Source organism: Mustela putorius, unplaced genomic scaffold (assembly GCF_011764305.1).
Source record: "Mustela putorius furo isolate JIRA1106 unplaced genomic scaffold, ASM1176430v1.1 tig00000905_pilon_pilon_pilon, whole genome shotgun sequence".
Lineage (NCBI taxonomy): Eukaryota > Metazoa > Chordata > Mammalia > Carnivora > Mustelidae > Mustela > Mustela putorius.
Window position 1 is genome coordinate 5,921,551 of NW_025421511.1, and position 13,260 is coordinate 5,934,810.

A 13,260-nucleotide genomic window follows, 5' to 3' on the forward strand; every position below is an offset into this window, starting at 1 on the left:
GGACGGATGGGTGCTTGGGGAGATGGACAGGCGGAGGGTGGGTGGGTGGGCAGATGGATGGACGGACGGTTGGGTAGATGGACGGATGGACGGATGGATGAGTGCATGCGCAGATGGATGGATGTGTGGATGGACAGATGGTAAAATGAGCAATAGACCCTTGAGCCCCATGGTGACCTGAGACTCATGATTTGTAGCACGTGACTTTGTGCCAGATTTATTTCCATGTGATCTTGGGAGTGGGGTCATTTCTGTGACTTCTTCTGGATCTCTGAGTCCTTGCTATAAAGTGCTCCTCCTGATCTGGAGGACAGGGTGAGGTTCAGGATCTCTGAGTGAGGAAGACCGTAGCACCCACAAGGGATCCCACACCTTCTTCGAGGCTGGCATGTGCCAAATTACGAGGGGCTGGTGTGCACACAGATTGCGGCTTGGGGGGAGCAGCGTACAGCGCCTGTGACTACACAGCGTGTTTATGCCACTCTCCGTCCTGCCGTGGCTAGTGGCCTGCATGTCCACCATGACTCCCTACAGGCTGGGCCTGGCCCACAGAGACCCCCGGGGTGCCCCACATTCTTCGTGAGTACACAGGGCCACACACCATGTCCCAGGCCAAGATCCCCATCATCTAGAGCCACTGAGAAACTTGGATTATCACCTGTTGTAGCAAAAAGTGGTCACTTTGATGTAGTCTGTCTAAGTAGTCTTCAGATTAGAGAAAAATGGTGTGAGAGCCAGGGACGTGGCAGGCTAGTGTCCACGTGCATCTGTCGTCAGCTGGGTTTCCAGAGCCCTCAGCCAGGAGACCTGCGGAACTGGACCAGCAGCCACGTGAGTCATTCACCATCACTGACTGACCGCGGCCTCGCTCTGTCATCACGCTTGGGTGCCGCAAGCTGTTGGCTTTGCTGACGAGGATGCAGCAGGCCACGCGTGGAACCCACGGGCTGCAGGGCTCTCCTCACACACCAGACTTAGAAGTATCAAGGCGTGAAGGCTTAAGAGGGGATCACCGGACGCTCACACTCTCACCTCCAGCCCTAATGCATCTCGTGATTCATCACAATTTGTGGGAACGGTGATGCTTAATTTAACTGGTGATGTTCTGCTTAGGAAACTATATACAATAAATAACTTGGATTATATTTTCAGGGTGAGGATAACCCAATTCCTGGGCTAGTTTTAAGTCTGTAGGGTGTTATTTTATTTAAAGTTTTTGTGGCACCGGGGTGGCTCAGTTTGTTGAGTGTCTGGCTCCTGATTTCAGCTCGGGTCATGATCTCACGGTCGCAGGACAGGGCTCTGCGCTCACTGGGGCGTCTGCTGGAGAGTGTCTCTCCCTCTCCCTCCGCCCCTCCCCTGCTCACACGCTCTCTTTCTCTCTAAATAAAATCTTAAAACCTCTTTCACGTGTGCACATAAGCTCACATTCTTCTCTACCGTAACTGCATGTTGGTGTCTGAGAGCAAAAGGCCGTGTGCTACAGGTGCATCAAGTTCTCCGGCAGTGTCTGGACTGGGTGCTTTTCCTTCGGGAACCTGGGGACCCCAGGGTGGGCAGGTCTGAGGCCTCTGCCCTGCCTGTGGGTGACACCAAAGGTGCAAGGGGCCCTGAAGCCAGGGAGCCTCTGACAATATTGTGAGTCAAATGTTTAATGCTGATTATAGCTAACATTTCTTTTATGCCAAATTTATTACTTGGAATACGCATGCTTTTTATTCTACTCCAATAAGACTGGGAGCACATTGCTTCTGAACTATTCAGCAGATTTTGAGGCTCTTCTCTGCTCACAGGACACACTGACTGTCATGCCCGTGTCCCATGATTCCCACAGAAGGCCTCCACCCACCACAGAAACCTACATTTCGGCTCCACACTGTGGTGGTGATGGGGATGCTTGTACCTGGGGACGGTGTGCGCTGGGCTCACCAGTGGCCTGGGGGGACAGCTACTGACGGAGGGGAGGCACAATCTACACATAAAGGGAAGAAGTCCTGTTGCTCAGAGCAGAAAGCTGTGCAGGTCTGCAGAGAAGACATCCAGATGGCCAACAGACACATGAAAAAGTGCTCCACATCACTCGGCATCAGGGAAATACAAATCAAAACCACAATGCGATATCACCTCACACCAGTCAGAATGGCTAAAATCAACAAGTCAGGAAATGACAGATGCTGGCGAGGATGCGGAGAAAGGGGAGCCCTCCTACACTGTTGGTGGGAATGCAAGCTGGTGCAACCACTCTGGAAAACAGCATGGAGGTTCCTCAAAATGTTGAAAATAGAACTGCCCTATGACCCAGCAATTGCACTATTGGGTATTTCCCCTAAAGATACAAACCTAGTGATCCGAAGGGGCACGTGCTCCTGAATGTTCACAGCAGCAACGTCCACCAAGAGCCAAACTGTGGAAGCAGCCGAGATGCCCTTCAGCGGACGAGGAGATAAAGCGGATGTGGTCCCCATACACAATGCTGCGTGACTCCGCCATCAGAACAACGAAATCTGGCCATTGGCAAGACATGGATGGGACTGGAGGAGATTATGCTGAGCGAAGTCAGTCAGAGAAAGAGAAATACCGTAGGATTTCACTCACAGATGCAGTTTAGGGAACAAACCAAAGAAGCAAAGCGACAGACTGTTCGCCCTGAGAGCGCAGCGATGGGCCGGAGGGAAGGACAGGCAGGTGAGGAACGAAGAGGCCCCGTCTGATGAGAGCGGATGTGCCGAGTCACCGTGTCACATGCCTGAACCCAGTACCGCACTGCACGGTCGTTACAGCGGACTCGCGATAAAGCACTTCATAAAAGAAAGGTCCGCAGGCCAGCGCAGCAAACACGCACACGGAGAGCCGCGCACGTGGGCTGTATGTCTGCCCGACCTGCGATTCCTTATTCTTTATCCGGCCCTTAGCTCCGTCTTGGGCGTCAAATGCACACAAGCCTGCTGTGTGTGAGCCGGGCAGGCGTGTGGCACTTGCTGTCTTCCTTGGGGAGGGCTCTCTGCGGTGGGACAGCCCCACCGGGCGTCCTCGGCTCAGACAGAACAGCCGCAGGTCGAGAGATGTCTGAGTTTCAGCTCCGTCGCCTTCATGGAGGGGGACAACCAGGCAGACCGGCCACGGGACCGACCCTGTCGCCGGGGTGCTGGGAGGAAGGCAGGGAGCGTGCGCGGGTCCTCGGAGACGGTCCCTTCCTCTCCGCGTCCTCCTGCGTTTGCTGTCCTGCGTCCTGCCAGGCAGCCGGAGCCGCCGCTTTCCAAAGCCCCCAAGAGGCCGGAGTGGCATCCGCCCCGAGCCGAGAGAACTCCCCCGTCCTCAGGGCATGTGCTGCTGTTTATTTTCCACAAACCACGAAGCTCCGCGGCTGCCCCACATTTGGTCAGATAATCCTGGCTTCTCCCCCGACAGCTGGCTTTCCTATCCTCTGTCCCATCAGCCACGCCGCACCAGCACAGGCCAGCATCCCCACACATCAGCCGGACTCCGGCGCCCTCCAGACCAGCCCGTCCAGTTCCGCTTAATTCTCCAACTGGACGGCAGACACCCCCGTGGATCCCTGCTACTCGGTTTCCAGGCACATTGGCCCACGAGTGTGCTTACCAGTCTCGTGCACTTGAAGAGGGAAACCCTCACACACGGAAAACCTCAGAACCCAAACACAATCTGGCAGTTCTCTGTTTCCTGGGACTGAGATTTGCACATGAATTTAGTGGTCACGGCAGTCACGTTCCTGTATGACAGGGAGGAAAGCCAGGGCACCCCACGGCCAGCTTCCCCGCACATGGGCTCTACACTGCCATTCCCGCGGGTCTCTGAAACGGTCTCTGGCCCTTGGCTCAGTTTGCTTGCAAGGGACGTCCAGGAGCCCGAACTGTGGTAACAGTGAGCATCTGTCGACCACTCACTGTGGCAAACCTTGCTAAGGTCTTACACCATCAGATCTAATCGACTTCGTAATCCTGTGTATGAGGTAGGAAGTAGTTTTATTAACCGACCCTTTTCTTTAAAATAAAAAAAAAAAAGTAAGTACTTAAGGAATCAAAGTCATGGGGAAATTAGGGGGCTTGCTCCGGTCTCCGAGTGGGCACTGGGGTCATCAGGAGGGCAGCCGTCATGATGGGCAGCGGGTGACCCTATGCAGGCCCCCCCACGCCCCCACAGCCCCTCCTCATTCCCAAACACCGCACGCAACGCAAAAGAAATTTTCTCTCTTTCTACCACCTCAGCTTCTGCAAGACAATCTCGCAGTGGCTTCTGAACTGTTGGATGACGTTCCAGAAAACAAAACGCATTCAGAGCCGGAACCTCACGCACACGCACACGCAACGCACACGACGCCGTCTCCCCAACGCTGTCTGCCCTCGTTCCGTGAGACGCACTCTGTTTCCCCTTCTACACATTTGATGTGCTCCTGTTCTTTCTATTCTTTTTCACTTAAAAATTGCTGGTAGACTTCAGTTCACAGCCCTTCAGTGTGACCTGCTGTTGCAGTTTAGAAATCAGTGTCAAGTCCGTGTAGAGGAGCAGAAACAGGAAATAAAATCTCCTGAATTAGGAAAAGGTCAATGCGACGGGCCGCGTCTTCCGTACTAAACAGCACGTCTGCCTCCTGGTCTGCTCTTGTCTGCTTCCCTCCTGATCCGTTTCCACCCAAGGCCACGTCACCTACTGCAAAACCATCACACCTGATTTTAGAAGGTGCCAGCCTGGGAAAGTGTCACTTCAAAAGGCAGAGCTCTGAACGGCGGACGAAAGGCTTGGTGCTTGAATTTGCAAGTCTGTGCGTGTGTGCACATGTGCGTGCAAATACACATCCAGAACTGGCTTGCTTGCTCACGGATTTCCTGTGGGCAGGCACGCTGAGTGGTGCCAAGGGCTCTGGGAGGCCGGGGTCGGGGCGGAGGGGTGTCTAGACTCCTCACGAGGAGCTGGAGGAGACGCCATGCGTCTGGCTGGGTCTCCAGCAGCGACGCCCCTGCGGGGAGCGTGGGGCTCTGCTCGCCCTGAGGCCGCTGCTCTGCTCCCTGGTCTGTGTCGGTCCTGCGGCTGGCCCCCTCACCGCACGACCCTCTGTGCCCCGAGCCCCGTTTCCCCCCTCGCCCCCCAGCCCCTCAGAGCCACCACGAGTCCTGCCGGCCCCACAAGGCCAAAGCCTGGCTCAGTGTAACTGCCACCACTGGCCCCATGTTTGGATTCTTTTATTCAGGAGCTCGTCCAGCTTTCTGGTGAGTGCTCTGAGGATTTTGTTTTAATGATTTCAAAGCCAAGAATCTTATGAATTTCATACCTTCTTGCTTTTTGTGTATATATACATTTTTTACAGAAACCCTCGATTTCAGTGCGAGGCTGGGGGACGGTCTGCAATGGAGGCTCCCACCTGACGGCAGGTGCAGAAAGCGTCTTCACGGTCACCCCCGGGGGCCTGGAGGACGTGTGTGGCGTCTCTGCAGACACCGGGGTGCTTGGAGCCAGTGGCCTCCCCGCAGAGCCGTGCACCCGAGTGCGGAGCCCTGCGGGCCTCCACAGGGCGCGGCGGACACACACCGTACAGCCGCGTCCCACTCCGGATGTGAGCTCTCTGATGCCCTGCACGCACACTCGCGGGCCGTACGCGCCGTGGGCAGCTGTCAGAACACCAGGTCAGGGCCAGGAGCGCGGCAGGCCGACGCCGTGCCCCGTGCCAGGTGGGCCATCCCGCGGGCTGCTGTGTCGTCTGTCTGGCCCTGAGCCTGACCCCGCTCGTCCCCGCCCGTCCCCGCGGTCCCTGGTGCCTTGGTCTGCCCGGATCCGGTTTCTGTCCGCGATCTTCAGAACCCATCCCCGCTCTCCCGCTGTGCTGGTTTTCCCGTCCGCACAGCACGTTGGCCTGTGAGCTCCTCCTTCGCGCCCCTGCCTCATGGAGCTTGCTGAGTCGGGGAGCCCGCTGGTCGCTCCGTGGGTATGTCCCACACAGCAGAAGAACTAGTGTCACTTGAACGAAGGCTGCTATGATCTGAATGTCTGTGTCCCCTCCAAGTTATAGGTGGGAGCCTACGTCCAAGGTGATGGTGTGAGGAGGCGTCAGGGAGGCGACAGAGAGCCCCCACTTCCCGCCGTGCAAGCACCCGGGAGCCCAGGAAGGAGCCTCACCAGACAGCAAATCGCGAGCACCTCGATCTCAGACCTCAGCCTCCAGAGCCGTGAGAGACGAACCCACTGTTCACAAGCCACCAGCCCAGTCATCTGTCCGGCTGACGAGGACAACGGCGTGCAGGCATGGAGGCAGGCAGGAGCCAACCAACGGTCCGTGTTTGGAGAAGGAGCCCACCCAGGGAAAAGGTACGAGAATCCACGTCACAGCCACCAAACTCAGAAACAGTGCAAGTTAGAAATGGATACTTAGGGGGAAAGCTAGGAACGGCATTCCAGAAATTTAGAGTCAGATTCCTAATATCCTAATAATATTAGTAACTTTAAAACTAATTTTGATTTCTTTGCAGAGCAATAGTGACAACATGACACGGTCACATCGGATTCCTCTTCTGGGGTGCTCCTTTCACGGACATGGAACCTTTTCCAGCTCTTCCGCACATGGGACGTAAGTACTGGGGAGCAGGGCAGCCCCTGGGGCCTCCGGGTTCCCCCGGGTGGCGGGGGGGGGGGAACCCAAGCATCCTGGGCGCATGGGGAGGACGGAGGGAGGGCTCCAGAAGCTCTGGGTGCAGCAATGAACACGCTGTAGCCATCTGGACGGAAACGTGGCGCCGTTTCCATGGTTCCTGGAAACTTCCTGGAGTTTACCTTAAGGGAGTAGGCGTGGACGGGTTACAACGCTGCATGTCTGCAAGACGGCCAGGATGGCACGCATCAGCCTCTGAAGCGAGAGCGCCTGTGAGCCGGGGGCTTTGCTGCGCAGACCCGCCGGCGCCGGGGGTGCCGTGGGATGAGGACACCCACACGGGCCGGCCCCCAAGGCTCTGTGTGTCACGGGCGCCGTGACTCTAGCGTCCGAGCGCCTTTCACAATATGCGTAGTTTGCTCACGTTCTCAGGCTGCGCCTCCCGCGGTACGTCCGACTCTCCTTCTGTCCTGTAACTTGCCCTTCGGACAAGTTCGACTTTGCGAAATCGGGTGCGCACTGCAGTGCTCAGAAATGCTGGCGAACTGCTGACTCTTGGCAGCCGATTCAAAACAGCCTGAGAGCCCGGAAGAGGCTTCCGTAGGCAGAATGACTCCGACGGGGGCCGGTCACAGCACGGCCGGCGGAGCAATTTAGTTTCCGTGTCCTAAGGTTCCGAAGGTCCTCCCTCCCACGTTCCCCTGCAAAAACTGGATTTTTTCTCTTCTATTGTAGCCTTCGTAAATGAGCTAAATTAATTCACTTCCATCACCGACTTGAGATTAATTGCCTACAAACCTTCTTTATCCTCCTACTTTCCTCCTCACACAGTGATTTCGCACCTGATGATATGGGAGCCGCTGCACTCGCACCCTAACGACGCCCGTGATGGGTCGCAGCCGGAGCACAGAATTCCTCCCTGAGTTCTCTGTCCCTGAGCCGGTGCCGCTCGCCTGTCCTCAGTGCTCTGAGAGACTGAGGCCCACTGGGGAGAAAAAGATGGGAGATCTGAAGGGAGCAGAGCAAACGTGGCCGGGCGGTCGTGTGGATGGACACAGCCTGCACGGGCCACGGAACATGCTCCTGCACTCGGACAGGACGACCACAGCACCTCCACGACCACAGGACCAAGGGCCCCACGGAGCGTCTGCCCCAGGACTTGGCGCAGGGCAATCGGAGCGCCGCTCATTTAGGGCAGAAGGGCCCATAACCCCATCCAGCTCAGCCCCTCAGTTCACAGAGGAGGACATGGGCGGATTCCACACACAAAACAAAACCAAGTCCGGAACGCGGTGTTTCCTCCAGACTCTCATTATTGTAGCCCTGGGAGCATCACACAGACCCTGTCTCTCCTGCCGCCCACCCCCCATCCCAGCTCCCGTTCACCCCCCAGTCTCCCTGGTGGTGCACGCGGGGTGCACACGCAGGGAACGCTACAGGCAGCCTCACATCAGAACGTGGAGACACAAGAAGCAGGTCTCAGTATTTCTAACACTTCGCTGGTGGCACTGGCTGGGGACAACCGCGGCTGAGACCTGGTGTCCTGGTCAGTGAGCTAAAAATGATCGCTGGACCCATGTGCCCCTCCCTGACCCGGGGACCCCTGCCTGGGGTCAGACCACGCCTTCCTGCCATGTCCTGCACCTGCCTGTTCCCCTCCTCGCGGGGGAGCTGAATGTGTGTGGGAGCTCACTATGGCCACCGGTCCCCAAACCTCTTCATTCTTTTGGACCAAAGCCTCCAGAATCTGGCTGTCCCTTGACATTCTTGGAATCCCCGCCCCCTCGTGACCAGACTGTAGAAACACCTCACCAAATGCTTCTGTTCCTAGACAGTACGAGGCTCCTCCACACAGAGCTGGGATTAGCCTTTCCATGTGATTCGGCTGCTCCGGGGAGCATCTCCCGAGATGAGAGCAAGGTCTCGAAGGGCTTTTGTACACCCAGCGGCACGGCCACAGGAGTGGAGGGCCAGTGAGACAAGTGTCAGGACAGAGCAACGGCTGCACTAGACGTGGGCAGTCCGTACGGTGGACTGTCACACAGCCGTGGGAAGGAAGGAGCTTCTGTCATTTGCTGCAACGGGGGTGAACCCTGGGGACGTGACCTGAGTGAGAGAAGCCAGTCACGACAGGACCAGTCCCGCAGGAGCCCAGTCGGAACAGGAGCCCGAGACAGGCTCAGGGAAGCAGAGCATAGGGTGCTGGTCACCGTGCTGAGGGAGGGGAGCTACCGGCACCTGGGTGCTCGGGGTCTGCTGGGGAAGAGGGCGAGTCCTGGGGGGAGGCGGTGACAGTTACCCAATGAGGTGAATGGACCCCATGCCCCGGAATATACACTTAAAAATGGCCTCAATGGTGAATTTTAGGTTGTGTCTATCTTACCAAACACAAAGAATACTTCCTGTGCACTCCAGCCTGTCCCCCACCCCCTGCACGGACACCCTCTCTGGGAACACAGCCCGACAAGTGGCCCCGTGCAGGCGCCAACTCCGGCTGTGGGTCCACGACACCACCAGAGAGATGTGCACACCCTCCACCCCGGACCCTCCCATTCACGCTCAGATCACGTGACTATGGCACACACCGAAACTCTGGGTCCGGGACTCGGCATAGGAACACAGGGGGACCTGTGTTTCCGGTGTGATCCCCGTGACCTCGTGTTTCCGGTGTGATCCCCGTGATCCCCATGTTTCCGGTGTGATCCCCGTGACCTCGTGTTCCTTTTGTGCCACCACTCGGTCATCTGTGCCCGTCCGTGGTGCCGACCCCTGAGCAACTACGCCCAGTGTGCTGCAAGCAAGCTGAGAAAGAGCGTCCGTCTCCCCCGGAGCTGACGGGCTCTCCCTGGGATGTGCCGCACCACGGAGGGGTCAGCCTCAAACCCCCGCAGGCCCCTGAAACACAGGTTGGGGATGTGCACCCCTTGTGTTTTGGGAGGGCTCCCCCATTCTGAGAGACAGTCGCAGGGAAGACCAGGCACCACAGACACAATCATGACATCAGAACCGTGCACCTGCGGGATGCGGGTGAATGACTAAGTCCCAGGGAAACAAAGTCAAACCATGCCCTCCCCGGGCGCTGCTGGACACCTGCTCGCTAGTGACTGTCCCCGGAGGGGAACAAGATTCCAGCGAGGAAGCTGACTTTCCCGTGAGGAGGGAAGATGACTTCGTTTGCATGTTTCTGAGAGAGGAGCAAGGCCTCTGTAGGACGGCAGGTGAGAAGCCTACGTGGAGCTCCGTTGCCCGTGGAACGTCCTACTATTCTTCGAGAACGACACCCACGTTCATAGTTTATTGAAAAGAAAGCTTTTCTCCCCCTCTTCTTCTCTTTAAAAGGCATCACAGCTTTGTACAAATGGACTCCCTCCACTAACAATATTGTTCTCGAAGACGATCAAATGGGCAACGGATTCATTGGCTACAGGGCGGAAATCAATACAGAAAAATTCAAGTTCAAACAGGAATCAGCCTGTTGGTCCGTAATTCGGTCCCAAGCACTGTGACAGCTCAGGGTCGTCGGTGACCTGGGAGAGGAGCCGGCGAGCTTTCAGGCTGGCGACCATCGTGGCGGGTGGGGAGCAAAGAGCCCGAGCCACGGTGGGGGTGTTTTCTCAGTCGCCGTTGGACAGTGAATGAATTCAACAGCTCACGTGTCTTACAGAGACACTGGCCCCTTTTCACATGTTATCCACGTCAAGGGGTCATGGCCAAGGGATCAAGATGGCACTAGCTTTGTTGTGTCTGTGACGGTGTAAGAGTGAAACTGGCCCAGACCCTACCTAGGGAAGTGCGCTAGGACAGTGACTCGGAGTCCCCCCGCCCATGGCACCCACAGCCTGGCGCGTGCCGGGCTTGCCCACAGCAATCAGTGGTCTGTGTCCATGAGGAGCCATGTGGAGAACCAGGAGTGAAGACATCTTCCCTCCTTGGGTAGAGTCGGGGGGGTTCATCCATGAAGGAGCAAGGGACAGATCCCCCATCTTACCCGCATACCAATTATGGCACTGCCTGCTTTAATCATTATTCGTAATGATTAGCTGTCTTAGCAGTTGGTCTGCCGTGATCTGCAGCAAGAATGTTCTCACCCATGGCTTCTCCACACACTCCACGTTACTTACAACACTCACACATCTCATCCAGCTCTTTAAATTAGGGCACACCGAAGCCACACTCATGCTTCGACCATTTCTGGGGTGCAGAGAGGCGCTGGACCCGGGGCACCCCCAGGGCTGAGGTGTGTACTCTACCTAGATCGTCCTCTGCCGGCCCCGGGAAGCTGATGCCGGGCTGGACCAGGTCCCCGCCCTCTTCCTCTGCAAGAGAGAAACAGAGTCATTCTTCAGTGCGTTCAGGGCAGACGGCCGTTTGCTCAGTGCGTCTCCAACACTCTTTACCCGGATGCCCCAACACCAGAGGCTCCTCACAATTGCTCAAAGGCCACGGCTCAGAGCCACATGTGGGCACCAACTCAGGCAGCGCATCCGTGGTTCTTAGCTCTAGCTCGGGTTTAACCAACAACCAACAACCCACGGCCAGTCTGAGCTCTACGCAGATTTATGAGAACTCGTCTGCAGAGCTGGCCGCGTTCTGTGTCACATGGCTGCTCCCTGCTCCCAGAATACCCCATGAACACTGCCCTGCCCAGGACAACACTTCCTCTCGTTAAGAAAGTTCTAGACTGAGGTCGCCTTCATCCATATTCAAAGCCTACAGTTGCCGCATTAATGCTTCATTATCAGTTAATCTTAGGTCAGGTTCTTCCCAAACGTGAATTTCATGTCCTTCCGTTGGGAGAACACTTCAGGTTGAGGTCACTAGCACTGACCTCACTCACTCGCTTGCACACCTCACAAACGCAGACCCGACCTTCTTACAGAAGCGTCATCGTGGGGCCTTGGGGGGTCATCTGGCAAGGCCCTGTCCTCTCCAGAGGGCCGCCAGAGGCCAGAGAGACACAGAGAGCTGCGTTCTTCACTGACTGTCCCCCAAGGAGCTGGGATGGAGGAGCCTGGCAGTCCCTGCCCGCCTCTGCTGGCTGCTCTGGGAACCACTGGTGCAGCCCTGGGGTCCCCAACCTCACAGCAATTAGGAGGGAGAGGTGGAGACAGCTGGTGTCCCCAAGGAGACAGCAGCTTCAGGTGGGAACTCTAGTGGAAACACAGGACGTGTGTAATACTTATGTCCCCACCGTGGTAAGTATTCCATAATGCAGTTTTCCACGTGTGTTTATGCAGGCTTTCAATACTCATGAATGAATTTTGAGGCAAATATTCCACATTTGCATCCCACTAGTCACCATAAATGCAGTTAGCCACACTGTAGTCTGCAAATGGCGTCATTCCGGGGCACTGCGGTCAGAGCCGCACAGGCTCTCGCCATCCAAGCAGCGGACCGGCATTCCCGGTCACCGTACGGAGGGTAAGAAAGGCCGGCTGTGGGAGCGGCTAGCCGGGCTCTCATGCAGATCCGTGGCACAGTCTCATTCTAGGGGACCTCCAGCCAATGCTTTTCAAAGTTACACATATGAAACTGTGACACAGCAATAATGAAGCGCTGGACCGGGCTAGTATGTGACAACGGCCCACGCAAATTACTTGGTGTGACTGACCACACCCCCTTTCTGCTTGGCTAACAGCAGCTTTGCACCCTTTGGGGCTGCGTCTCCCTGCTAACGAGTGGTCTCGTCCAGCGCTGGCCAGTCAGACGACCACGTCCGGTAGCATGTGAAAGCAGAGACGGCTATGTTTTCATGTGTTTGGAAATACAATGCAGTATGATGGGAGTTCTAATTAAATATAGTTGCCATGGGGACTGCGGTCCCGTGGTGCGTGTGACCAGCTTGAAAGCAGCCTGTGTTAGTTGGGGCAGTGTGGCTTTAGCAGAATAAACCCACACAGCCGACCTTCCACTTCAGACCGTGTTCTCCTTAGACACACACACGGCACAGACAGGGCAAGCGAAGGGCACATTCACGTGGCACTGCTTGTTGACACCACAGGTACAACAGGTCAGCCCCCACACAGACACACACACAGACATACAGACACACACGCGTGCGCCGGGCACATGGAGGCCGTGCACCGGATGCTTGCATGTGCCCACAAAGCTGTGCGCTCAGAGTGCGAGCTCCGCTGTGTAATTGCCCTGCAGCGGGACCGGGGACCCATCGCACTATTTCGAGAACACTCCTCCCCGGCTGGCGCGGGAGTCGGACTGAAGGTCGGTCCTGAGTCTGACGGGTGGGAATGACTGTGTGCTCTGCCTCTGTTCCTGCCCCTTGTCAGACAGACCGAGATAAAATGAGGCCCAGAAGCAACGCAACTAAGCAAAACCGTCACAGCTGAAAAAGGAAAAAACAGACAATGGGCCGAGGGTAAGGGCAGCAGGTCCAGCGGCGGCGGGAGTGCCTGTGGGTGTCACTAGCTGTCCCGGCCCCGCCCCACCCCACCCTGCCTGGTGGTGTGTCAGCGTCACCGGGGTCCTGCAGTGTGTACCCCTTGCCCCCGCCCGGTACCTCACCCAGATGTCCTGCCCGCCCCCCGGGGGGGCCATCAGACCTGCCCCCCGACTGCCCCACTGATGCGGCACCCCCTGAAACCTGCCCCGACGCATGCTAGTGCCGTCCACCACCTCTCTTCCCCGTCAGTGCACAGGAGCCG

The 13,260-nt window shown here is 56.8% G+C and overlaps 1 protein-coding gene across 1 annotated transcript in view; it reads right to left on the reverse strand.

Annotated features, from left to right (window-relative positions):
* The window catches only part of DLGAP2 (DLG associated protein 2), a 337,349-nt gene that overhangs the window by 161,825 nt on the left and 162,264 nt on the right, over positions 1-13,260 (reverse strand). Inside the window, exon 2 of the mRNA XM_013063663.2 lies at positions 10,849-10,914. The gene's annotated coding sequence lies outside the window, so the exon portion shown is untranslated. The remainder of the gene's footprint in view (positions 1-10,848; positions 10,915-13,260) is intronic.